Source organism: Pseudophryne corroboree, chromosome 6 (genome assembly GCF_028390025.1).
Source record: "Pseudophryne corroboree isolate aPseCor3 chromosome 6, aPseCor3.hap2, whole genome shotgun sequence".
Classification (NCBI taxonomy): Eukaryota; Metazoa; Chordata; class Amphibia; order Anura; family Myobatrachidae; genus Pseudophryne; species Pseudophryne corroboree.
Window position 1 is genome coordinate 124179518 of NC_086449.1, and position 26064 is coordinate 124205581.

Sequence of the window (26064 nt, forward strand, 5' to 3'; positions counted from 1 at the left end):
TGGCCATCTGAGACCAGGTCGCGGGGAGTGACCGCTCCCCAGGAGCTATGCTGTTGTATGTAACTAACTGATCCTGACACATCCTGAGCTAATTGCAAACATCTTCCTGCTGTCCCCCCCGGAGTATGGGGCGTACCTCGAAATCCTCTAGACGGAGCAATAACAACCAATCTCGAAAAGTCATGAGGTCTCAAACGGACCTGAGGCCTTTTCTACATCCTATGACCTCCCCACAGATGGAAAACCGTTCCTCTCCCCGTCCTCCGACATCTCCTTCTGCCTCCTCGATCTCGAATCCGGCTGATGATATGGCCGACTCTCCGTCAACGGGCGGCCGTGATCTCCGGGAAATCCTGACCTTCATGAGGTCCCTTCCTACCAAGCAAGACCTTCAAGATACTATTAGGTCTGAACTTGCCTCCATTAAAAGCGAAATCTCACACCTATCTGATCGCTTGGTGAATTTGGAAGAAGACCAGGAGGCTAACGTTTCCTGTATGTCTGTGATGCGAGACTCCATCCTTGCTCAATCCAAGGAAATCCGTGCCTTACAGTCCAGAATGTCGGATATCGATAACAGGGGCAGACGGAATAACATTCGCATCCGTGGCCTTCCGGAGGACGTTCCCCAATCCGGATTAGTGGATGCTCTGACCAAGATATTTAACGAACTCTTGAATAAGGACTCAGACAACGTTATAACTTTTGATAGAGCCCACAGAGCCCTCAGGCCGAGAGGCCTCGCCACTGACCGACCTCGTGACGTTATTTGCCGGCTCCATTATTTCGCCCAGAAAGAGGAAATTATGTCCAAAGCCCGTCAATTGGACGGTATCACCTTTAATGGCTCTGCAATAAGCCTATACCAAAATCTTTCCTGGTACACGCTCCAGCAAAGGAAATTCTTGAAACCCCTAACAGACGAATTACGGAAACGTCAGCTTCGTAATCGTTGGGGTTTCCCTTTTAACCTCCAAGCCTGTTCCTCTGGAAAATGGTACGTCTTGTCTTCCCACGCGGACCTCTCCTCATTCTGCTCTTCACTGGGTCTGCCTCCGTTGGCCATTCCGGACTGGGAATTTCCCCTCCCTGATGTTCCTCTCCCTAGACGAGCTCCTAGCTCACAGCCATGGCACGAGGTTCGGGGCGCCAAGAAAAGAGCCCAGTCGACTGCTTCTCCCTCCAAGACTGACTTGCTGTGAAGGACCCTTCTGTATACTTTTGTTGTCCCTGCTTGTTCTACATTTCTTGGGACTCATGCTGCTACTGAAGTGTTGGAGGGTATTTTTTTCCCTTTATGAAGAGTTTTCACATATGCCTTGAGTTAATTTTCTAGTTGCTAACGGATGTTTTTGATAATTGTTTACCTTGTTTGCTAATGCTGGTTGTTGGGTGGTGAGGGTTGTGGATTTTCTGCTGCCCTTGTCGCCCACCGGCTACTCCTTTTATTACAGGTTATCTTTGTGTCAGTTCCAGACATGTTTTTCACCATGGTTCCTGTTGCGGTTCACTCCCGCTCCCCCCCATTAAACCCGCCTTTGGCTACAGGCCGGTAGGGAGGCTGACGATGTTATGGTTCAGTCTCTCTCCTGCGGGTCTTTTGCTGATGTTATTTTATTGTTGTTGTATTCCTTTCTTCTTTGTCTCTTTTCCATGCCTGCTCTTCCTTCTCCCCCTCCTCTTTCTGTCCACTTCTAGATTTATGTGAATTCGTTTTACTTCACCCCACCATGAGTCCCCCGGGGAAGATTAAAGTGCTGTCCCTCAATGCACGTGGTTTAACACGCCGGAGAAGAGATCTAGCCTTCTACGTCTACTGAGATCTGAAAGAGCGGATGTTGCGCTAGTGCAGGAGACCCATTTTAAGGTTGGAATTCGTAACCCTACTCTTACGAATCGCTACTTCCCCACAAGATACTATAGTAACACCCCGGGTAGCAAATCCAAGGGAGTGGCTATTGTCTTCTCCAGAGACTTGCACGTTTCTGACGTTTCCATACACAGGGTGGTACCGGGTAGGCTCCTCCTCTTGACCTGTACAATCTTTGAGCAAATGTTCACTTTTGCAGTGATCTATGCCCCTAACCAGGACCAATTGTCTTTCTTCAATTCCCATCTCCCGAAGTTGGACTCTTTATTTCAGGGTGTCACTGTTCTGGGTGGGGACTTCAACTGGACATTAGACCCCAGCATGGACACATCATCCCAAACCTCTAGATTTATTGCATCCAAGTATCGCCGTGTTAAACGCTTACTCCACACGCCACACTTAGCTGACTCTTGGAGGACCCTTAACCCCTCAGGACGTGACTACTCCTTTTACTCACACCCTCACCGGGTTTACTCCCGTATTGACTACTTGTTCCTTAGCCATAGACATCTCCCACTTCTCATAGATGCCACCATTGGCTCTATCACATGGTCGGACCACGCCCCGGTGACTTTGACTTTAGACCTCCCTCACGGCCCCCACAAACAATGGACCTGGAGACTTAACGAGTCTCTTCTTTACGATGCACTTTGTAAAGAAGCCTTAGATAAGACTCTGGACGATTACATTGCCACGAATGTCACAGATGATGTCTCCCACCTAACTGTGTGGGAAGCACATAAATGTGTAATCCACGGCAAATTGATACAACTAGGCACTTACAAAAAGAAACAGAGGCAAGCCCTGATCTCCGGTCTTCTACTTAAAATCCATGCCCTCGAGACCTCCCACAAGGCATCACTGTCAGAGGAGACCCTTGTGGAGTTGTCGGTAGCCCGTTCACAGCTGAACAAACTCTTCTCTGATAATATAGTCCATTCCATCCGTAAATGTAAACTGAAATATTATCAATGGGGCAATAAACCTGGCCGAGTCTTGACTCATGCGCTACGTGCCCAACACTCGGCTTCGTTCATTAGCTCAGTAAAGGACGACAGAGGAATCCCCAAATTTAAATCACCTGAGATTGGGACTTGCTTTGCATGATTTTATGCCTTGCTATATAACCTAGAAAATGCTCCCTCAGATGCGGATCCCCATCTTCAATCCAAAAAATAAGGGACTATTTGACGTTCATAAACTATCCCGTTCTTCCGCCCTTGAAGCTCGGTTTACTAGAAGCCCCTTTCACTGCCCAAGAACTAGATCAGGCCATCTCCTCTATGCCATCTGGGAAGAGCCCGGGCCCTGACGGATTCACTATAGCGTATTACAAGGTGTTTAAGGACAAGCTAATCCCCTTACTCCTACAAGCGTTTAATTCAATTGCCTCTGGTTCTCATTTCTCCCGTGACTCTCTGGAGGCCCATGTTTTGGTGATACCGAAGCAGGGCAAAGACCCTTCGGTCTGCTCCAGCTACAGACCCATTTCCCTCCTAAATGTGGATCTCAAACTCTATGCCAAGATTTTGGCAAATAGATTTAGTGCGCTGGTTCCTCTCTTAGTTCACAACGACCAGGTGGGATTTGTTGTTGGCCGAGAGGCTAAAGACAACACAACCAAAATCCTCAACCTCATCCATTTAGCTTCCCACGGTTCTACCCCCACTATGTTACTATCTACCGATGCCAAAAAGGCATTTGATAGGGTCAGTTGGAAATTTATGAAAGCACTTTTGGAGCATATAGGCTTAGGTCCCAATGCACTTGCTTGGATACTGGCCCTTTATGACTCCCCGACGGCGAAGGTGCGTGTAAATGGCACTTTATCTGTCCCATTTACCATAAGCAACGGCACTAGGCAAGGCTGCCCACTATCTCCATTGATCTTTGTGCTATGTATTGAAGCGCTAGCTAGAGCTATCCGTGCCATCAGGGGTTTTGCCGTGGGAGGCGGTGAATATAAGTTAGCCCTGTTTGCCGACGACCTCTTGGCCATAGAATCCCATCCCACCGACTCTCTACCGCACCTAATGAAGGAATTTGACCTCTTTGGACAGCTTTCTAATTTCAAAATGAATTATTCTAAATCCAGCGCTCTTAATATTTCCACCCCTGCAGAATCCGTTGCGGCCCTTAAACGTTCTTTCCCTTTCTTATGGCAATCGTCTCACATAACTTATTTTGGTGTTAAGCTGTCCCGGTTGTTCCTGTTGAATTATTTACCTCTTCCACAAACGATTCGGAATGACTACTCTAGATGGAATATGAAATATCTTTCTTGGTTTGGGAGGATAAATATAGTTAAAATGAACACCCTCCCTAGATTATTGTATGTAATGCAGGCCCTCCCGATCCGCATCCCAGAGTCCTGGTTCCGATCTATTTCACTTTTGATCCAGCAGTTTGTCTGGCAGAGGAAGAGACCGAGGCTTAAACGCTCCCAGTTGACTAAATCAATTGAGAATGGAGGCCTCCAACTTCCTGATATAAAAGGTTATTACCATGCCATTCTTTTGAGTAGAATCATAGACTGGACAAGATATCGCAAACATAAACAATGGGTGGAGCTGGAGGGCTTGTATGTGCAGCAATTCCCGGAGATATTCCCCTGGCTCCCCTCCTCCCCAAAATTGCCTCTTCCCCATCCTACTATAACTCCCACGCATGCCGCCTGGAAATCGCTAAGGGAACTTCCTTATATCTCTTCCAAATTCGGCCCCTTGACCTCCTTTCTGGCCAACCCTGACTTTGTGCCGGGTATTAACCCCGCCCACTTTTCACGCTGGGCTGTGGTGGGACTGTTCAGGGTCGGTCAGATGGTATCACCGACTGGAGTCAAACAATTCTCAGACTTGAGGGAGCGGTGGGACGTCCCCCAACGGGACTTTTGGAAATTCCTACAAATACGACACTTCTTGGTGACTGGCTCTAGACTTCGGAACGCTGCTAGAGAATTGACTCTATTTGAGAAACTCTGTATTGCTGTCCTTGACCCGACCCACGCCATATCCACCCTGTACAAAATTGTTTGCCACTCCCAACCTCTCGCTACTCCATCCTTTGCTGTGGCTTGGGAGAGGGACTTGGGTACTTCCCTGTCACCTAGGGACTGGGAACAAATTTTCTTGAAAGCCCACACGAGTTCTGTTTGTGTCCAGATCAGGGAGACTCAATATAAAGTGGTGACACGGTGGTACAGACACCCCTCCCTCCTCCATGCTATGTATCCCTCTTCATCAGCCCATTGCTGGCGCTGCTCTTCCCCATCCGGCACCCTTATACATATCTGGTGGACATGCCCCCTGATCCAACCCTTTTGGCGGGAGGTCATACACATCTCCCAGGTTATTCTAAAAACTCTAATCCCGCAGGACCCAGCATTCTGGCTTATTAATCACTCCAATATTCCAGTGTCCCAACACACACATTCATTGCTGCGACATTTCAGTAACGCAGCGCGTGCTGTAATCCCGGCCATGTGGAGGTCCCACCTCCCTCCCACGAATCGTACATGGTTCACTAAACTGGACTACTTTATGAGAATGGAAGACCTGTTTCTCTCATCGATAGGCAAATCTCATGAATGTAACGCCACGTGGTCCCCCTGGCTAGAATACAAGGCCTTCCAGGCCTATATGGCCACTCCCTTGGATAGTAGTTAGTTTCCCTTTTTCTCTGTTTCCATTGCTTTCTAAGTGGTACCTCTTATTTCTCTTAACCCCCCCCCTCCCTTCTTCTCCTTTCTCTCCTTTTCTTCCTTCCTTCTGCTTCTAACTCCTATCCCTGAAGCCAGTTGGCTTTCTAGTTGTGCTTTTCTTATAGTTTTATATGTTTGTAAACACCTTTCATTGCTGACATACTTGCGTTATTTTATTAGAGTATCTCTTGCTCCTCGGATGTTCCGCTCTATCTGCCTGCCCACTGGTTACTCAGACATTTGTACGGACAGATTTGTGTGGAGTAGACTTACTTGTATAGGTGTTTCTATATTTGTGATTATATTTGTGTTTTTCTTTCTTTGTTAACGTCTTCTAAAATCCTTAATAAAAACTGATTATACAAAAAAATAATGGCCTGAACCAGTGCCGGGAAATTGATCGTTCAATTTGTATGCTTATTTATTAATGAAGCTCTGACAATTTCCATAGTGAATCTTGTTGTCCATAATGCATTTATCGCTGTCATTATTGAAAATGTACACTATAACCTCACCACACAGCTCCATCAGGCTAATCTAAACCATAATAACTCTGGGCGGGATTCAGAGGTGGCGACTACTGCATTCACAAAAATGGCCACTGTCAGACTGTAGGGAGCAATAATATGTCAGCCTTCCCCTTGTGTACCAGCCTGCGGCAGACAGTACAAGCCCTGAGATGCCCATTTTTAGTGTCAGCGGCCAGTGAAACTGCGATAGCAGTTCTGAACACTTCACCATCAGTGCACCATCGCTCACAACAACCTATGGCCTGCTGTGAGTTCTCTTCTCATATTCCTCTAAACATGGCCTCTGTAGGTGTGGCCCTGCGTTTGGGAATGCAGCCGCTTGCATTAACACACCCATGTCCTTTTCTTGCGAAACACTTCAGGCCAGCTCCCAGTAACTGCCCTGGAACGCCCATGGTGGTGCACTACTGGCTGTATTACAACATCTCCCTAGCCCACAGCATTGTCTGCCTACACTCAGTGGCACACATACGCTGTAGGGGTTTTCTGGACTTTTTGCGCATGTGCACTAGCAAATAATCATCTGCGCACATTTGCCATTGTGTCCACCTCTGAATCTGTCCTCCAGTGTCACACAGGTCGTGCGCAAAAACATAACTAACAACTTCAGGAACATTACATTCAATACACCACAGCCATAAATGCATGTGACAACTGTTAGCACCAGCACTGATCTTGCCAGTATCCTACCCTAGGCCACCCCCTGTAAACCTGACCCAAGTATTATACCTTGTCTCTCCTAGAAGGGCCCATTTATCAATAATCGCGTTTGCAATTTGATCTGGGCATGATTATTGTCTCCCAAAATGTAATTACACCGCCCAAATGTATGAAGTGGCAGCTGCGTCCCGTGATGTGCTCACTTCAGTGCTGGGATTCCTGCACATGCGCGGCCCGCTGACCATGCATCTGCAGCGCCCAATGGCCCTCATTCCGAGTTGATCGCTAGCTGCTTTCGGTCGCAGCGCGACGATTAGGTGAAAAAGCGGCATTTCTGCCGCAGTACGCACGCGTGAAGTACTTTCACACAAAACTATGCAGTTTTACACAAGGTCGAGTGACGCTTTTCTGTCGCTCTGCTGATCGGTGAGTGATTGAGAGGAAGTGGGTGTTTCTGGGTGGTAACTGGCCGTTTTCCGGGAGTGTGCTAAAAAACGCAGCCGTGACAGGTGAAAACGCAGGCGTGCCTGGGGAAACGGGGGAGTGGCTGGCCGAACGCAGGGCGTGTTTGTGACGTCAAAGCAGGAACTAAACTGACTGAAGTGATCGCAAGGTAGGAGTAGGTCTGGAGCTGCTCAGAAACTGCATGAAAATGTTTACGAGCAGTTCTGCTAACCTTTCGTTCGCACTTCTCTAAGCTAAGATACACTCCCAGAGGGCGGGGGCCTAGCGTGTGCACTGCTGCTAAAAGCAGCTAGCGAGCGATCAACTCGAAATGAGGGCCAATGCCAGGGAGGGTTCCAGATAAACCCTCTCCTGGTGCTTCCTGCCAAGTGTAGGCCATAGGGGGGTATTCAATTCACGTCAGATCCTTTCCGACATGAGTATTCAATGGCCGGCCAAACTCAACAGGTTTGGCCCATTCTTGATAATGCCTATACGACTTTTTTTGAAGTCAGATTGACATTGTCGGAAACGGGGCTAAAACCTGTCGGGTTTGGCTGCGCTTCAGACAATACACATGGATCAACGGCTTAAGCCGCCGATCCGCGTGCATTCCGCCAGGCTTCCAACAAGTCAGATTTCTTGACTTGTCGGAAAAAAGGGGGCAGCATTGAATAGGTCGGAACCCCTTCCGACCTAAACCTCTCAGAAACTGACGTCTTTCCGACAAGAAGGCAGTTTCCGACAAGAATTGAATACCCCTCATAGGTTAGAAACGGGCTAACACCATCTTCTGCTCCCGGGAATGGAGGGATTGCTGCAGATATCACTGCAATTATTTCATAAGACTACACAATGAATGAATAGCCTGGCCGCTGTAACGTTAACACATGCAGGGCCGATGCATTGTCAAACGCAGGTTGGCCTGGCATACACAAAACATTTCTTTCCATGCATCTGTGTGGCCAAACTGCCCTGATCTGATACCCATTATCACCAGCCCTATACTCATACTTGCCAACTTTTTTATACTCGAAGCCCGGGGAGAAGTATCTGGGCAGGTTGGGGTGTGGGAGCTGGGCAGGGCACCGATGGACTGGTAGGCCGGTCCTGTCACACAGAGAGCCGGGTAGACTGCACGCAGCGTAGCCTCTGGCTCTCTAGTCTGGCGCTCCCCCCGCCCCCCTGCCCATCTCCATGGAAATTGAGGTGTACCGCGAGTCCACGCCCCCTGACTTGTGGCACAGAAATGAAGAAATATAGAAATTGAAGGCAGATAAGCACCCCTTGGTCCATCTAGTCTGCCCCTTTTTTACCATTTGGTAACCTCAACCCAACCAAAAGAGCATTTAATACAATATACTCCTGCTAACTACCCCAATATAGGATAATAGAGAACCCCACACTGCTGGTTCCTTTAAAACAAATAAGGAATTGTTTTGATTGTCTGAAAAGTACTTTCCAGTTTTTTTAGAACTATTTCTAGGGGGGGGGAATAATGTCTCCTCTGTACAGCAAGTAGGGGGTCCAACCCCACACAGCCAGGGAAACAGCCCCTGTTATACTGACAGCAAGTGACAGAAGAGACCAATAGCTTCCTTCTGGCACTTGTGGTCACACCCCCATAGGCTGCACAGACAGAATCGTACAGTATAAGTGCAGATCCCTCTCTTGTTATTGCTCTTGTTGCTTATTAATACTGCACTATGGGCCTGATTCATAGTTGTACGCATACTTACCTACTTTACATTTCTCCTCTCCGGGAGAAGCCCGGTAAGGAGACGCTGCAGGGTACTTTGGGGGATGGGCTGGGCTGTGACATCATCAAGCCTCACCCCCACTTCGGGAAAACGTAGCAACCCCCTTCCTCACATCGGTAAAATGCAGCGATTCGTGTCATTTTAGCTCCTCCCCCACCCCACAGACCCGCGAATACCGGAAAGTATCTCTACATCCTGCCCACTTCACTAGGGTGCAGGTAGGATGCTGGAGATCTGTCTGCTGTCCTGGGGTGCGGGGCGCTACCCCAAAAATCGTGAGCCTCCCGTACCTCCCAGGAGAGTAGGCAAGTATGGTGTACGCTAAATCGCTAATGCATTACCAGCTGCCGCCCTGTACACAGCGGATGAGAGAAAATATACAAATGTCTCGGCAGCTAGGATTGAGAAACCCACCGGCAGCTTTTCTAATCTCAGCAACTTTGTACAAAGACGCAGATCCTTCCATAATCGTCCCTCTATGGTCACACAGAATGGCTGTGTATACTGAGATGCCTCAGCTATCTTTAATGGGGTATGGGTCGTTGGGTCGACTCAACTTAAGTCGACAGTCATTAGGTCAACCATGGAAGGTCGACATGCATTAGGTCGACAGGGACAATGGGTCGACATGGACATTGGCCCTCATTCCGAGTTGTTCGCTCGCAAGTGGATTTTAGCAGAGTTGCTCACGCTAAGCCGCCGCCTACTGGGAGTGAATTTTAGCATCTTAAAATTGCGAACGATGTATTCGCAATATTGCGATTACACACCTCGTAGCAGTTTCTGAGTAGCTTCAGACTTACTCGGCATCTGCGATCAGTTCAGTGCTTGTCGTTCCTGGTTTGACGTCACAAACACACCCAGCGTTCGCCCAGACACTCCTCCGTTTCTCCGGCCACTCCTGCGTTTTTTCCGGAAACGGTAGCGTTTTTTCCCACACGCCCATAAAACGGCCTGTTTCCGCCCAGTAACACCCTTTTCCTGTCAATCACATTACGATCGCCAGAACGATGAAAAAGCCGTGAGTAAAAATCCTAACTGCATAGCAAATTTACTTGGCGCAGTCGCAGTGCGGACATTGCGCATGCGCATTAAGCGGAAAATCGCTGCGATACGAAGATTTTTACCGAGCGAACAACTCGGAATGAGGGCCATTAGGTCTACATGTACTAGGTCGACAGGTCAAAAGGTCGACATGGGTTTTTTGACTGTTTTTGGCGTCGTTTTCTTCGGAAAGTGACGGGGAATCCAAATGAGTGCACCATGTCCCCTCGCGTGGCTCGCTTCGCTCGGCACAGGTTATTGTTATTAGTTATTAGTCCACGTGGATCGTTAAATATGAAATAATCCAAAAAATGATTTTTTTAAAAAAAAACTCATGTCGACCTTTTGACCTGTCGGCCCAGTACATGTCAACTTAATGACCATGTCAACCTAATGTATGTCGACCTTCAATGGTCGACTTAATGACTGTGCACCTAAGCTGTGTCAACCTAACGACCGTATCCCCTTTAATATGTTCGGGGTCGCAGGCAGCAACATGCCCCTAAAACGTCCGCAACACGCCTGAATTACTGCTGCCACTCTCCGTTACCACCCCCAAGCAGTCCCTTCCTTTCGTATATCTTTGCGAATTAATCCTCTCTGCGAGCCACTGCGCTCCTAGACTTTGACGCATGCAGTCAGACGATAATCGCTTATCTGTGAAACATCGGCATACCATGTAACTATGAATCAGGCCCTGTATTTGCTATGGACATGTTAACAGAATGATGTAAATACAGTATACAGGTTGAGTATCCCTTATCCAAAATGCTTGGGACCAGAAGTATTTTGGATATCGGATTTTTCCGTATTTTGGAATAATTGCATACCATAATGAGATATCATGGTGATGGGACCTAAGTCTAAGCAAAGAATGCATTTATGTTTCATATACACCTTATACACACAGCCTGAAGGTCATTAAATACAATATTTTTAATAACTTTTTGTATTAAACAAAGTTTGTGTACATTGTACCATCAGAAAACAAAGATTTCACTATCTCACTCTCACTCAAATAAGTCCGTATTTCGGAATATTCCGTATTTCGTAATATTTGGATATGGGATACTCAACCTGTATCTGCTTTAGAAAAAAGTAACAATTTTTCTCATTACATTTGTGTAACTAGTGGTAGAAACAGTTTGCAGTGTAGGTGCTGAGTGCACTGCTTATAAGATATGATCATACAGTGTCTGCCAGTCTGGTGACATGCCCCTGTCTGCCTGCTGGGTGCCAGTAAATGTTTTGTTTCCTCCCTGGAGCAGCTCCCTGATTGGCTAGAATTAGTTTGTTTGCAGTTCAGGATGCGAGAAAACAATTGCTATATTTGCCTTACATCAATTTTGATACAGTATATCACATATACAGTGTACCATGCATTATATACACATAGCAACATCACTGGATGCTCAAAGCACACCGACAGAATACTGTATATACTTATAGCTTACACAAACATCCACATAATAGTACACTAATTCTGCTGACACAATAATATCAGAATATACATGCTGTATGTGCATCACACACTGGGTACTCCTGAGCCGTCCACCACACTCAGCAATTCCTATTTCTTCCAATCGCTTTTCCAGCAGGACTGTCACATACTGCAAAACTTCTAAGCATGCCTCGTGCACGTGTGTCGCTACATGGATGTGCCTCTCGTACCCTCTATCCTTTGTCTCTGCCAGGCTGGGCAAATAAAGGCATTTCTGTCTAGTATTATATAGAGATTACACTGTATTACAGACCATGACAATTGCTGCAACTGATCACATTCTGCAAATCCTGAACTGACCAGGGAGGAGGATTCCCATAAATCACAGCTAGACATAAGCAGGATCCATCTCTGTACACAGCGCACACAGACCAGGACAAAATAGCACATACTGTATCTAAGAGCAATCATTGACAGAGTGCTTTGTGGGGTTTCCACCTTGTATATATGCTTACACCATCTCAGACTGATTTTATAATCTGCTCATGCATCATACTGTATATAGTTACATAAACATGCATATCACACACATGTGGAACATACTCTTATAATACAGGTATATAAGCACAACTAATCACATATGGTTTATAATATCCACTGTGGGGTACCAGCACACTATGCATGCAGTTCTGTACAGATACCTATATATATAGATATATACGTACAGCATAACCAGGCCCAGCTCCCTGTTACGCAGTCACAAGATGCACAGTCACAACCCCCCCTCCCCCCTACATGTTACACACCCTAAACTCTCCTCTTGCTGTTGCCCATTCACCTTGCCTGCTCCCCCGTGCCTAACAGCCCCCCGCTCTCCCCCCATGCATCCCTCCGTTGTATTACCGTGGGATCCCGGGCAGTACAGGCAGTGTCAGCATCATCTGCTGGTCCTGATTCCTGTAACTATGGTAACAGCTAATCCTCAGCATCACCAGGGACATGGCCGGTCCCCTCCCTGCCTGCAGAGCACCAGCAGCCCCTCCCTGCAGCACATCCCATCCCTTCCTCCCAGTCAGCAGAGCATCAGCAGACCTATCAGTGGTTTCACCTTACCTGCTGACTGTCTCTCTCTCTCTCTCTCTCTCTCGCTCTCTCTGTGCTATTATCATTTCACCCGCAGCAATACTTACTAGATTAAAGCGGGGCAGATGAAATGTCAAGATTAAAATAATCACTTGTTTTAAAGCTCATTGACTGCTGAGCATTACATCCCATGTCCTGGCCTAACGGTAGTGCACAATGAAATGACCTTTCATCTTATTAAATCACTCCGGTGGTACAATACCATCCCCCATCTACTGACAGCCAGCATCACACTGCACTCCTCCTAACACTGTCTGGAGGGGGTCACTAACATAATATTATTACTAATACAAACATATTTATTCACATTCCAGCTGTAGTATACATACGCGCACATTCACACATCAGCGGCGTGGCATAGTGGGGGCTGGCATCTCTCCCTGACCAGTCTGATGCTGTGATAATTACTCAGTATTACCTGGAATAACTTTTTTTATTCCTTAGTCTACACTAGTAAATTGTATTTTATTTATATATATATATATATATATATATATATATATATACTGTGCAAAAGTTTTAGTTAGGTGTGAAATAAATGCAGCAAAGTAAGAATGTTTTCAAAATTAGAAGTGTCAATAGTTTATTTTTATCAATGGATAAAATGCAAAGTCAATAAACAGAATTGAATTTTAAATCAAAGCAATATTTGGTGTGACCACCCTTTGCCTTCAAAACAACATCAATTCTGCTAGGTACACTTGCACAAAGTCAGGGATTTTGTAGGACTGTAGTCAGGTGTATGATTAACCAATCATACCAAACAATTGATAATGATCATCAGTTTAATATGTAGGTTGAAACACAATCGGTGTGAGGAACAGACAAACTCTGCTACAAAGGTGAGGTTAGGACAGTTTCATGTCACAGGTCATAACCATGGCAAGACCAGTGCTTAAAGTAGTCCTAGAGAGGTGGTGGAACTCACCCCCCCCCCCCCCCCAACTCCCCATGCTTGTGCAATAAAGGGACTGCGTGTGACGCAGACGCGTGACACAAAAGGGGCGTGGTCTCAAAAAGAAAGGGGCGTGGACACCCAATAGTATCCCCAATTCAAATTAAGCCGCACAGTAGCCCAATCTTATTCACATTACACCACATAGTAGTGTCCCTTATTCATATTATGACACACATTAGTGCCCCTTATACAAAGCTCACAATAGTAGCACCCCAAATACACATAATGCCCACAGCAGTAGTGTGATAGCCGGGCAGCGGCCGGGCCATCAGTGATTTTAAGAAGCATTGTCACGCCAGGCCGTCTCATCACATAAGCAAGCAGTTTATTCACAGTTCAGACAGGGTTATCACGACAGTAACATTTAACTTCTTTTTCTTCTCTCCAGCATAATATTCATATGGGTTACATCAGGTTACATCTCCTTTCATTTGCTTCACTGGCAATAACAGCATTTACAGTGATGTGGCAGCATTACAGTACAGTACATACCAGCGCAGTCTCTGGGAATCAGTAGTGCGGCTTCCGCAAACTGAAATTCATTTCAGTGTGCTCTCCCCCATTCGCTAGGGGCTCTATCTAAACGGGATCTCTCATGGACACGTTACTGGGGGCCTTCCGCCAAACGTGATTTCCTATCACTCACCCAGCTCGTCCTCTCCCGCAGACTCACACCTCCCGTCCTGCTTCTTGGGTACACCTGAAGGTCCTTTGTTCCTGGTTCCTTCCACTGTACTCTGCATACTGTAGCTCTCACACTGCACTCTCCATCTCTCACTGAAGCTGCTGGCTCTCCTGTTACACTGCAGATATGGGCTCTCCCTCTCTTCATAGCAACACCCACACGCTGCTCTTCTCTCCATCATGCCAGGGACTGTGAAGTGCCATTCTTGTTCCACAGTCCCCAGACTGCGTTTCTCCTGGACACTAGCCTGTGCCCTCCGTCCTCCGCTCACACTGCACTGTCCTGTGCTTTGTTCCTTTTGCTAAAATCCCCCTGCACTTCCTTTTCTAACCCCCTAGATGTGGCAGGGTCTGCCAGAACTGGTTTGGGGCCATAAAACTCCCCCACTCACTGATAAGAATTAAATGGCTTTTGGAACTTTCCAATAGCTCTTGTCTCCTAACATTCCAGTATGCCACAGTAGTGCCTCTTATACAATGCACTCGGTAGTAGTGCCCCTTATGCAATGCACACTGTAGTGGTAGTGTCCACAGTTGCAGTGCCCCATATGTGGAGCCCTTAGTATTGGTGCTCCCTTATATAGTGCCCCCAGTAGTAGTGCCCTTTATGTCACCAGGAGTGATGCCCCTTATTAAGTGTCCCCTATGCAATGCCCTCATTAGTAGTGCCCCCAGTAGTAATGCCCCCGTGTAGTATTGCCCACAGTAGTAATGCCCCCATAGTTATGCCCCCATAGTTATGCCCGCAGTAGATATGCCCCCTGTAGATATGCCCCCTGTAGTTATGCCCCCAGTAGATATGCCCCCAGTATATATGCCCTCTGTAGTCATGCCCCTAGTAGATATGCCCGCTGTAGTTATGCCCCCAGTATATATGCCCCCTGTAGTTATGCTCCCAGTAGATATGCCCGCTGTAGTTATGCCCCCAGTAGATATGCCCACTGCAGGTCTGCCCCAGTATACATACCCGCTGTAGTTATACCCCTTAAAGTTATGCCCCCAGTAGATATATGCCCCCAGTTGGTCCCCCCCCTTGTAGCACCGCTTACACACACACACATAAAAAAAATACTCACCAGCCCCCCCGTTTCCGGACCGCTGCCCTCCGCCTGGCCGCCCGCTCCTAGGAACTATGAGAGAGATGTCATGACGTCTCTCCCATAGCGCCGCCCAGCCGCACACTGCCTAAGCCGGAAGTCGCGGCTCAGGAATGAGCTCTTGCCTCCGGCTGCCGCTGAGGGGAAGGAGCCAACTCCCAATCTTAGCGGGCGCCGACATCTCCCTGGGCTCTGGGTGTCTCACTAGGTTAGGTGAGCCGGAGAAGACGGAACTGGTTCCGTCTTCAAATAGAACTGACGAAATGCAGTTCTGCCCCGTTCCGGCTCACTTTAACCTCTGGGCAAGACTGAGCACAGCAATAAGACACACGGTAGTTATACTGCATCATCAAACTTCCATTGAAAGGGAAAGGGGCGTGGCCACGCCATTGTACCCATGGTAACACCCCCTTTTCGAATTTGTCCCGATTTTTATGTGTAAATAGTTTGAGGCTATGTTGCTGCAGATGCAGTGGGCCTATTTTGGGGTGTGGAGCTGGAGCTGCAGCTCAATCAGCCCCATTGTTAATCCTACTCTGGGAACACACAGCAGCCAAAGGGCAGAGCCTCCCATTGGATGTAACCTGTTTGGGAGGGCATTTTTCACCCAATCAGCTGTGGACTGGGTGTGATAGACCTGCTGTTAACCCAATGAGAGCTCCTAGCCACTCCCAGCGTTATCCTCACAGACAGAGTGACAGATCTGGGCAATTATATAGGAGATTTACCAAGGGAGAAAGAACATGTACTCTTTAATGGTTAGCCAAACCTTGTAGTTGCTGACACGCCCCCACAACCTTAAGCATGGGCCCCTATAACAGCATTCCCCCAGTGGGCCCTTCATGCCCCAGTCCGACACAGCCCAGGTGTGATTTTGGCCGCCCATTCTTCCGCACAAACAGTCTTCAAATGTTGAGGTTCCGTGGGCCTCTTCTATGATTTTTGATCTTTAGTTCTTTCCATAGATTTTCAATTGGATTTAAGTCAGGTGATTGGCTCGGCCATTCCAGCAGCTTTATTTTCTTTCTCCGAAACCAATTAAGAGTGTGGGCTGTGTGTTTGGGATCATTGTTTTGCTGAACTGTCCACCCTCGTTTAATCTTCAGAATCTTGGTAGATGGCAGCAGATCTTTATCAAGAATATCTGGGTACATTTTTCCATTCATCCTTCCTTCAGTTATATGAAGTATGCCAGTACTGTATGCTGAAAAACAGCCCCACACCATGATGTTCCCACCTCCAAACGTCACTGTTGGTATGGTATGATGTGCAGTCCCAGCTCTCCTCCAAACATGGGCCAAAATGTACTAAAAAATCGAGTTTGTCCGATTTGTGTTTTTTTTTCTAAGTCCCAACACGGGAATTCACTAAGCACAAATCTCGGCAGTGTTTGGACTATTCGTGATGGTTTGAATGACAAAGTTCAGAAATACGAATGAATAGACCATCGGTCAAACGCGGCTGTTATTTCCTACAACACGGGTATTCACTATTCATTCGTATTAGTCTCTGAGTGCTCAAGTGCGGGTGTATTTTTTTGCGATTCGTTAAAAAAAGCAGCAAAAAAATAGACCTGCTTTTTCCAGGCGAGTTTGGATAATCATGCATGGATCAGTGAGATCTGTGCATGGTTATCTATGGGAAAGGGTCTGTTTACTGTAAAAACTTGAAAAACAAAATTGCGTGGGGTCCCCCCTCCTAAGCCAAACCAGCCTCGGGCTCTTTGAGCCGGTCCTGGTTGCAAAAATATGGGGAAAAAATTGTCAGGGGTTCCCCCATATTTGAACAACCAGCACCGGGCTCTGCGCCTGGTCCTGGTGCCTAAAATACGGGGGACAAAAAGCGTAGGGGTCCCCCGTATTTTTAACACCAGCACCGGGCTCCACTAGTCAGAGAGATAATGCCACAGCCGGGGGACACTTTTATATAGGTCCCTGCGGCCCTGGCATTAAATCACTAACTAGTCACCCCTGGCCGGGGCACCCTGGAGGAGTGGGAACCCCTTAAATCAAGGGGTCCCCCCCTCCAGCCACCCAAGGGCCAGGGGTGAAGCCCGAGGCTGTCCCCCCCATCCAAGGGCTGCGGATGGGGGGCTGATAGCCATGTGTAAAAAAAAGAATATTGTTTTTTTGTAGCAGTACTACAAGTCCCAGCAAGCCTCCCCCGCAAGCTGGTGCTTGGAGAACCACAAGTACCAGCATTCGGGGGGGGGGGGGGGGGGGCGCTGGTACCTGTAGTACTTCTACAAAAAAAATACCCAAATAAATACAGAACTCACACACCTTGAAAGTAAAACTTTATTACATACATGCACACATACATTCACACATACTTACCTATGTTCACACGAGGGTCGGTCCACTTCTCCAAGTAGAATCCATGGGGTACCTGTGAATAAAATTATACTCACAAAAATCCAGTGTAGATCTGTCCTCTTCTGAGCTTGTAATCCACGTACTTGGCAAAAACAAACAAACCGGAAACCCGACCACGTACTGGAAGGGGTCCCATGTTTACACATGGGACCCCTTTCCCCGACTGCCGAGACCCCCCATGACTCCTGTCAAAGAGGGTCCCTTCAGCCAATCAGGGAGCGCCACGTCGTGGCACTCTCCTGATTGCCTGTACGCTCCTGAGCTGTCAGTCAGGCTGCGCACGGCAGAGATACAATGTAGCGCATAGGCGCTACATTGTATCCAATGGTGGGAACTTTGCGGTCAGTGGTTGACCGCGAGTAACCTCACCGCTGACCGCAAAGTTCCCACCATTGGATACAATGTAGCGCCTATGCGCTACATTGTATCTCTGCCGTGCGCAGCCTGACTGACAGCTCAGGAGCGCACAGCCAATCAGGAGAGTGCCACGACGTGGCGCTCACTGATTGGCTGAAGGGACCCTCTTTGACAGGAGTCAGGGGGGTCCTGGCAGTCGGGGAAAGGGGTCCCATGTGTAAACATGGGACCCCTTTCAGTGCGTGGTCGGGTTTCCGGTTTGTTTTTTTGCCAAGTACGTGGATTACAAGCTCAGAAGAGGACCGATCTACACTGGATTTTTGTGAGTATAATTTTAATTTCAGGTAACCCGTGGATTCTACTTGGAGAAGTGGACCGACCCTTGTGTGAACATAGGTAAGTATGTGTGAATGTAGGTGTGCATGTATGTAATAAAGTTGTACTTTCAAGGTGTGTGAGTTCTGTTTTTATTTGGGTATTGTTTTTGTAGTAGTACTACAGGTACCAGCGGGCCCATTTTTCCACCGCATGCTGGTACTTGTGGTTCTTCAAGTACCAGCTTGCGGGGGAGGCTTGCTGGGACTTGTAGTACTGCTACAAAAAACAATATTCTATTTTTTTCACAAGGCTATCAGCCCCCCATCCGCAGCCCTTGGACAGGGGGGAACAGCCTCGGGCTTCACCCCTGGCCCTTGGGTGTCTGGAGGGGGGGGACCCCTTGATTTAAGGGGTTCCCACTCCTCCAGGGTACCCCGGCCAGGGGTGACTAGTTAGTGATTTAATGCCAGGGCCGCAGGGACCTATATAAAAGTGTCCCCCGGCTGTGGCATTATCTCTCTGACTAGTGGAGCCCGGTGCTGGTGTTAAAAATACGGGGGACCCCTACGCTTTTTGTCCCCCATATTTTTGGGACCAGGCGCAGAGCCCGGTGCTGGTTGTTAAAATATGGGGGAACCCCTGTCAATTTTTCCCCCATATTTTTGCAACCAGGACCGGCTCAAAGAGCCCGAGGCTGGTTGTGCTTAGGAGGGGGGACCCCACGCAATTTTTTTCTTGATTTTTAACACTTTAATTTTTTTTTAAAAGGTGCACAATGAAGCCCTGCACGGATCTCACAGATCCGGCCGGGATTCCTTGTGTTTTGTTAGGCAGTGTTTTACTCATCACTCCCGTAAAACACTGCCTGACATTTACGAATCACATCGACATCGGAAAAGACGAATGTGGAAAACTCGGCAGCTTAGTAACTGACCGTATCAGGATTCAAAAAGTTGCAGTAAAATGCACCCGATACCATTCGAGTTCAAACACCCTTAAAAACGGCAAAAACACGAATATTAGTAAATAAATATACCCCATGGTGTGTATTATGGCATCCAAAAAGTTCAGTTTTGGTCTCATCTGACCAGACTATATTCTCCCAGTATTTCACAGGCTTGTCCAAATATTGTGCAGCAAACTTTAAATGAGCTTCAACATGCTTTTTCTTCAGCAATGGAGTCTTGCGTAGTGAGCATGTGTACAGGCCATGGCGGCTGAGTGCATTACTTATTGTTTTCCAAACAATTGTACCTGCTAATTTCAGGTCTTTCTGAAGCTCTCCACAAATGGTCCTTGGCTCTTGGACAACTCCTCTGATAATTCTTTTCACTCCTCAGAAATCTTGGGAGGAGCACCTGGCCATGGTCGGTGCATGGTGAAATTATGTTCTTTCCACTTCCGGGTTATGGCCCCAACAGTGCTCACTGGAACATTCAGAAGTTTAGCAATCCTTCTGTAACCAGTATGTTTTGCAACAATAAGGTTGCGAAGGTCTTGAGAAAGCTCTTTGCTTTTACCCATTATGAGATGTTTCTTGTGTGACATCAGTTGGGATTGAACCAGTTTATATTAATTTGTACTGAAAAGAGGCAAGATTGCATTCTAATTACTCATAGATTTCAGCTGGTGTCTTGGCTTCCCATGCCTTTTTTGCACCTTTTGACTTTTGGCTTTGACTAGCTCCTATCTACGGAGAGCAACGGGGCAAGTTATTCAGGATATGCAGTGAGTGCGGTTCTAAAAACTGTTTGTTTATATATATATATATATATATATATATAAAGTATATCCAACCTGGCACTCCTACAGGGCAGCAGAACCCCCAAATGGAATATTTGCTTGTGTGCCCTCCTGGGGTACAGCAACCCCATATACAAAAAAAAACAAAAACAAAAAAACGAAGGCGGCACTCCAAGGCTTAGAAATAAATGAACTTTAGTGCACAGAAATTAGTGCATGGTATCAACGTTTCGGGACATGACACCCCATCATCAGGATAACAAGTGGGTGAAACAACAAACAAATTTATACTTACAAGATCCCGCGCTCACAAGCCCGCTGCCGCACGCCGGTCCGGGACTCCGCCGCACTTCCGGTGACGTCTGACGGAAGTGACGTCGTCACATGGACAGCACCGCCAGCCACCACCGGGCGCCGTCCTCGAGCCCTGCCAATCTTCCTGTCACGTGTACCGGAAGCGGCGTCATCCAAGGAGCAGCACTGCAAACGGGCTAGGAGGGGGAAACACAGGGCTAGTTACCATGACAACATCATGGAAAAACATCATAGCAATCAATATTATACTGTAAGTGCATAGTCAAAAAAGTGATATGAATAAAAATCATAATAATGATAACATACATAATAAGACATACTATACAGTACAAATATTAGTAAACTATAATGTGGCATAAAGTGCACAGTGCATATATAAATAGAGAACTACCCTGCACAGGATGCTGGGTGACCAAATCTTCTGCTAAGCCACCCCTCTTGTCACAACTAAATATATATTAACATACAGCTCCGTCCAGGGCTATTATCTCTGAAAAAATACCAAAACAAGAGACTACCGTACCCCTCTATTACTTATCTCAAATGGATAAAGAACTAGAACACTTTGAATGCAAATACAGATGGTTAGTCTCATGTTCAAAGAAACATGTTTAAAGAAAACATGTCAAGCCAAGCGATTCATTCAAACCCCTCGGACTGACCGTGTCCAGGGTGAAGATCCACTTGGCTGCCAACTGGAGCAATTTTTTTGATCTGTTCCCTCTTCTTAAAGAATTAGGTACTTGAGCAATCATTCTGTATCTGAGCATTGCCATATTATGTCTAGCCTGTGCAAAATGCCTGGCTACTGCTTGATCACTATTGCCCGATATTAGTGCAGCTCTAATAGCTGCCCTGTGTTGGGCAATATGCTCCTTAAATTGTCTCTCTGTCTTGCCCACGTAGTGTAAACCACATGGGCAAGACAGAAGATAAACCACAAACTTGGATGTGCATGTCAAGGGAATTTTAATTTCGTACATTTTACCTGTGTATGGATGTGGGAATTTGTTCCCAGTAATCAAAGCTCTACAGGTTGTACAGCCCGTGCAACGGTAGCATCCACCTTTTCTACTAAGAAAATGCTGTGGCCTTTCATTACCTACCCCAGTGACATCAGTCCTAACCAACATGTCCTTAAGGTTAGGGCCTCTAGTGTAACTGGAAAGTAGCTTAGTGTTTAGTAATGAAGGTAGTTCTATATCTGAATTCACGATTGGCCATAACTTTTTTGCTTTTTTGGGTTTATATATATATATATATATATATATATATATATATATATATATTAGAGATGAGCGGGTTCGGTTCTCAGAGAACTGAACCATACCGAACTTCCCCATTCGAGTCCGGTTCCGAGCCAGGCTCGGGTTTTCCCACCTGACTCGGAAACCAGCACGAGGCAAAACGTCATCATCCCGCTGTCGGATTCTCGCGGGGGTTGGATTCCATATAAGGAACCGCGCGTCCCCGCCATTTTCACTCCGGCATTGGAAAGTGTAGAGAGAGAACGTGTCTCCATCCTCAGTGTGTCTTGTGCTGTATTTGTCCAGTCACAGTGTTTGTGTCCTCTTGCTGCCATATGTCCATTGCTGCTGTGTTGTGCTGCATCAGTTCAGTGGTGGTGTATTGTGCTGCATCAGTCCAGTGGTAGTGTCCTGTGCATCAGCCATCAGTCATTCCAGTGACCAGGCAGTCACAGCAGTGGCGGAACTGTGGGAGGCAGTGGAGTCGGCTGCCGCCGGGCTCCTGACCTCAAGGGGGCACCTGTCCTCCATTGCCTCCCACTGCCCGACAATCAATCGCCGCTCTGCCGAATGTGGATGGAGGATCGGTGTCAGTGTCGTGACACGGCTGCAGCAGCTGCCTCCTCGTATCCACAGAGACGAGCTGGCAGCTGGCTGCAGCTAGGGGGAGCTCCAGCGCACAGCTGATCACAGGCACTTCCAGAAGAGCTGGCCGTCTATAGCTCTCTCTTCCTCCATCCTGCTGCTAGCCGAAGGTAGGCACTGGCACCACCTGCCTCATGCTGCTGCACTGTGTATGTGTGGTGTGTGTGGTGTATGTGTGTGTATGGGGTTAATTACTGGGGGTATCTTTAATAAATATTGGCAACACTGACTGTTTATGTGTGTTGATAATTTTAAGGGAGGTGTGTGTGTGTCTGTGTGTTTTAACGAAAGTTGTGTGTTTAAGTGAAAAAGACGTGTGTGTGTGTGTGTGTGTGTGTAATTAAATGAGGCGTGGTGTGTGTAATTGTGTGTAAGTGTGTGTGTGTAATTGTGTGTGTAATTAAATGAGGTGTGTGTGTGTAATTGTGTGTGTGTGTGTGTGTGTGTGTGTAGTTGAAAGAGGCATGTGTGTGTCTGTTTAATTGAAAGAGGCATGTGTGTGTAATTGTGGGTGTGTAACTGTGTGTTTGTGTGTAATTGAAATAGGCGTGTGTGTATGTAAGTGAAAGGCATGTGAGTGTGTAAGTGAAAGGCATGTGAGTGTGTGTGTGTGTAATTGAATGAGGCGTGGTGTGTGTGTGTGTGTGTGTAATTGTGTGTGTGTAATTGAAAGAGGCATGGGTGTGTCTGTTTAAGTGAAAGAGGCATGTGTTTGTGTAATTGTGTGTGTGTGTGTAATTGAAAAAGGCGTGTGTGTGTGTGTAATTGTGTGTGTGTAATTGAAAGATGCATATGTGTGTAAGTGAAAGAGGCATGTGAGTGTGGGTTTACGTGAGAGGCATGTAAGTGTGTGTAAGTAAAAGACATGCATGTGTGTGTAAGTGAAAGATGCGTGTGTGTAAGTGAAAGGCGTGTGTGTGTGTAAGTGAAAGATGCATGTGTGTGTGTGTGTGTGTGTGTAATTGAAAGAGGCATGTGTGTGTCTGTTTAATTGAAAGAGGTTTGTGTAAGTGAAAGAGGTATGTGTATCTATGGGATCAGTACTAAATGCCGCCGGCCGGAATCCCGGCGGTCGAAATACCGATGCCGGAATCCCGACCACACAATCCCGACAGGGTTGGCGAGCGGAACGCAGCCCCTTGCGGGCTCGCTTCGCTCGCCACGCTGCGGGCACGGTGCTTCGCTACGCTCGGCACACTATTATATTCTCCCTCTATGGGTGTCGTGGACATCCACGAAGGGAGAATATGTCGGGATTGTGGCGGTTGGGATTCCGGCGTCGGTATTTCGACCGCCGGGATTCCGGCCGGCGGCATCTTGACCGCATCCCGTATCTATACTACTATTGTGAAAGTACTATTGTGAGTACGCTGCTACTGTTCACCCCAAGTACCAGATATCTACATATGGTGTGTGTGTATATATATATATATATATATATATATATATAAAAGTGCCGGCACTCTCTCCTCCTCCAGTTAATGCCCAGGTGCCTCCTAACAGGTCTGTGGGACCTTGTAGCTAAATCAATGAAGTGGCACTCACGGGACTTGATTGATAAAAATAAGACTCAGGACACGGCGGTCTCAGCTGAAAGATCTTTCATCTGAGACCGCCGTGTCCTGAGTCTTATTTTATCAATCAAGTCCCGTGAGTGCCACTTCTTCATTATATATATATATATATATATATATATATATTCCTATATGTATAGGGGGGGGCACCAGCATTTTATCATGTCTCCGGGCGACTGGGGCGAACTTACGCCACTGAGTCACAGTGGTATACTCTGCAGCCATATGTCCACTGCTGCCGTATAATAATAATAACAACAAGTCCCTTACAGTGTTGCTGTGTTGTGCTGCATCAGACCAGTGGTAGTGTCCTGGCCATCAGTCATTCCAGTGACCAGGCAGTCACAGTGGTATACACTCCTGCTATATGTCCACTGCTGCCGTATAATAATAACAACAACAAGTCCCTTACAGTGTTGCAGTGTTGTGCTGCATCAGACCAGTGGTAGTGTCCTGGCCATCAGTCATTCCAGTGACCAGGCAGTCACAGTGGTATACACTCCTGCTATATGTCCACTGCTGCCGTATAATAATAACAACAAGTCCCTTACAGTGTTGCTGTGTTGTGCTGCATCAGACCAGTGGTAGTGTCCTGTGCATCAGCCATCAGTCATTCCTGTGCTGCATATTGTGTTATATAACTCCAGAAACATAATGGAGAACAAAAATTTGGAGGATAAAATAGGGAAAGATCAAGAACCACTTCCTCCTAATGCTGAAGCTGCTGCCACTAGCCATGACATAGACGATGAAATGACATCAATGTCGTCTGCCAAGGCCGATGCCCAATATCATAGTAGAGGGCATGTAAAATCCAAAAAGCCAAAGTTAAGTAAAAAGACCCAAAAAGAGAAGGGGGGGGGGATGGGGGAACATGGCCTAGCTGTACATGGAGTAGGACGTGGGTCTGAAAGCTCCCCAGCCTACTAATCCTGTTATTTCTCCTGCAGCCCTGTGAGACGCAAATTTCTCCTGCCTAAACAAAAGCAAGAGGTGCTTTAGCCTCCCCTGTGCTGAGCAAGGGGTGTTTGGAGTGCTCCCTGGGTGCACAGTATCTCTTGAAGCTGAGGCTGTGTCCCGTTCGTGTGTGCCCGGCACCATTTTGGAGGTGAGACAGCGTGATCCGGTGCCCTCCCCGCCTTTCTTGCCTACTCACCGACTCTTCTGTTTTGGTTGGTGTCTCCTCGGGGTCCCCTGCTGCTGCCCTGCTGGTGCCTGCTCGAGCAGATCACCTTCTCTGCTGTGGCCCGTGCCGCTGCCCGCTGCTGGTTTATGGAGCTGCCGGCCGCCATTTTGGACACGGGGGTGCGGGCTTCGGCGGCTCTCCCGTCCACTCCGGCTGTCTATCTGCTGTGGGGTTGCCACTGACACTGCTCCGGGGACCCCCCCCCCTTCCGTGACCATTCTGCTGCTGCGCTGCCCCTGCTGCTGATCTGTGGGGGTGCTGGCCGCCATTTTGGAGACATGGCTGCGGACCCTGGTGATTTCACTGCACTCCTCGGATGCTCCCACCTGTCCTATCTGCCGCTGACACCACTGTGGGAGCTCCTCTCCCTCTCTGCTCCCATTTGCTGTCCCCTGGGGCTGCCTATGTGCACAGAGTCTGCCTCTGCTGCCTGGATTGTGGCGCCCTGGACTTGCTAGTCCTGCAATGGGCCCTGGATGCTCCTCACTCTCCCCACTGCTGTTGGTGGCCATAAAATATTATATCTTGTGAGTCTCTAACACTGAGAGAGGCACTGTAATTGGGACACTGTTACATCTCTAATTTGTGGGAAGGACTGTGCAGGAGCTGGGACCGTCTCTCCATTCCCCCTCCCTTTCATTCTTTCTGGATCTATTACATGCTACTGACCCGACGCTGCTATACTTGTGCCTCCTATTCCTACTTGCTGGGAGATTTATAACATAACCTCTATTTCCTGAGTCAGCTTGATGGTCCGGCGTAACGGGTGGTATTCATGTGACCGGCGGTCGGGAGACCGACAGTCACATGACCTCCTCCAGCATCCCGACCCCTCACTATCCCGATGGTCGACACCCATAGAGTGGGAATAGATCCCGTGGCGACTGCAGGTCGCCACCGAGCCCGCAAGGGGCTTGCTGCACTCGCCCCTCCCCGCCGGGACCCCGGCGTCGGTATGCTGCCAGGATCCCGG

The 26064-nt window shown here is 47.6% G+C and overlaps 1 protein-coding gene across 1 annotated transcript in view; it reads right to left on the reverse strand.

Annotated features, from left to right (window-relative positions):
• DMTN (dematin actin binding protein) overlaps positions 1–12484 on the reverse strand; it is a 110418-nt gene extending 97934 nt beyond the window's left edge. Inside the window, exon 1 of the mRNA XM_063931821.1 lies at positions 12353–12484. The gene's annotated coding sequence lies outside the window, so the exon portion shown is untranslated. The remainder of the gene's footprint in view (positions 1–12352) is intronic.
• Between the last annotated feature and the right edge of the window lie 13580 nt (positions 12485–26064).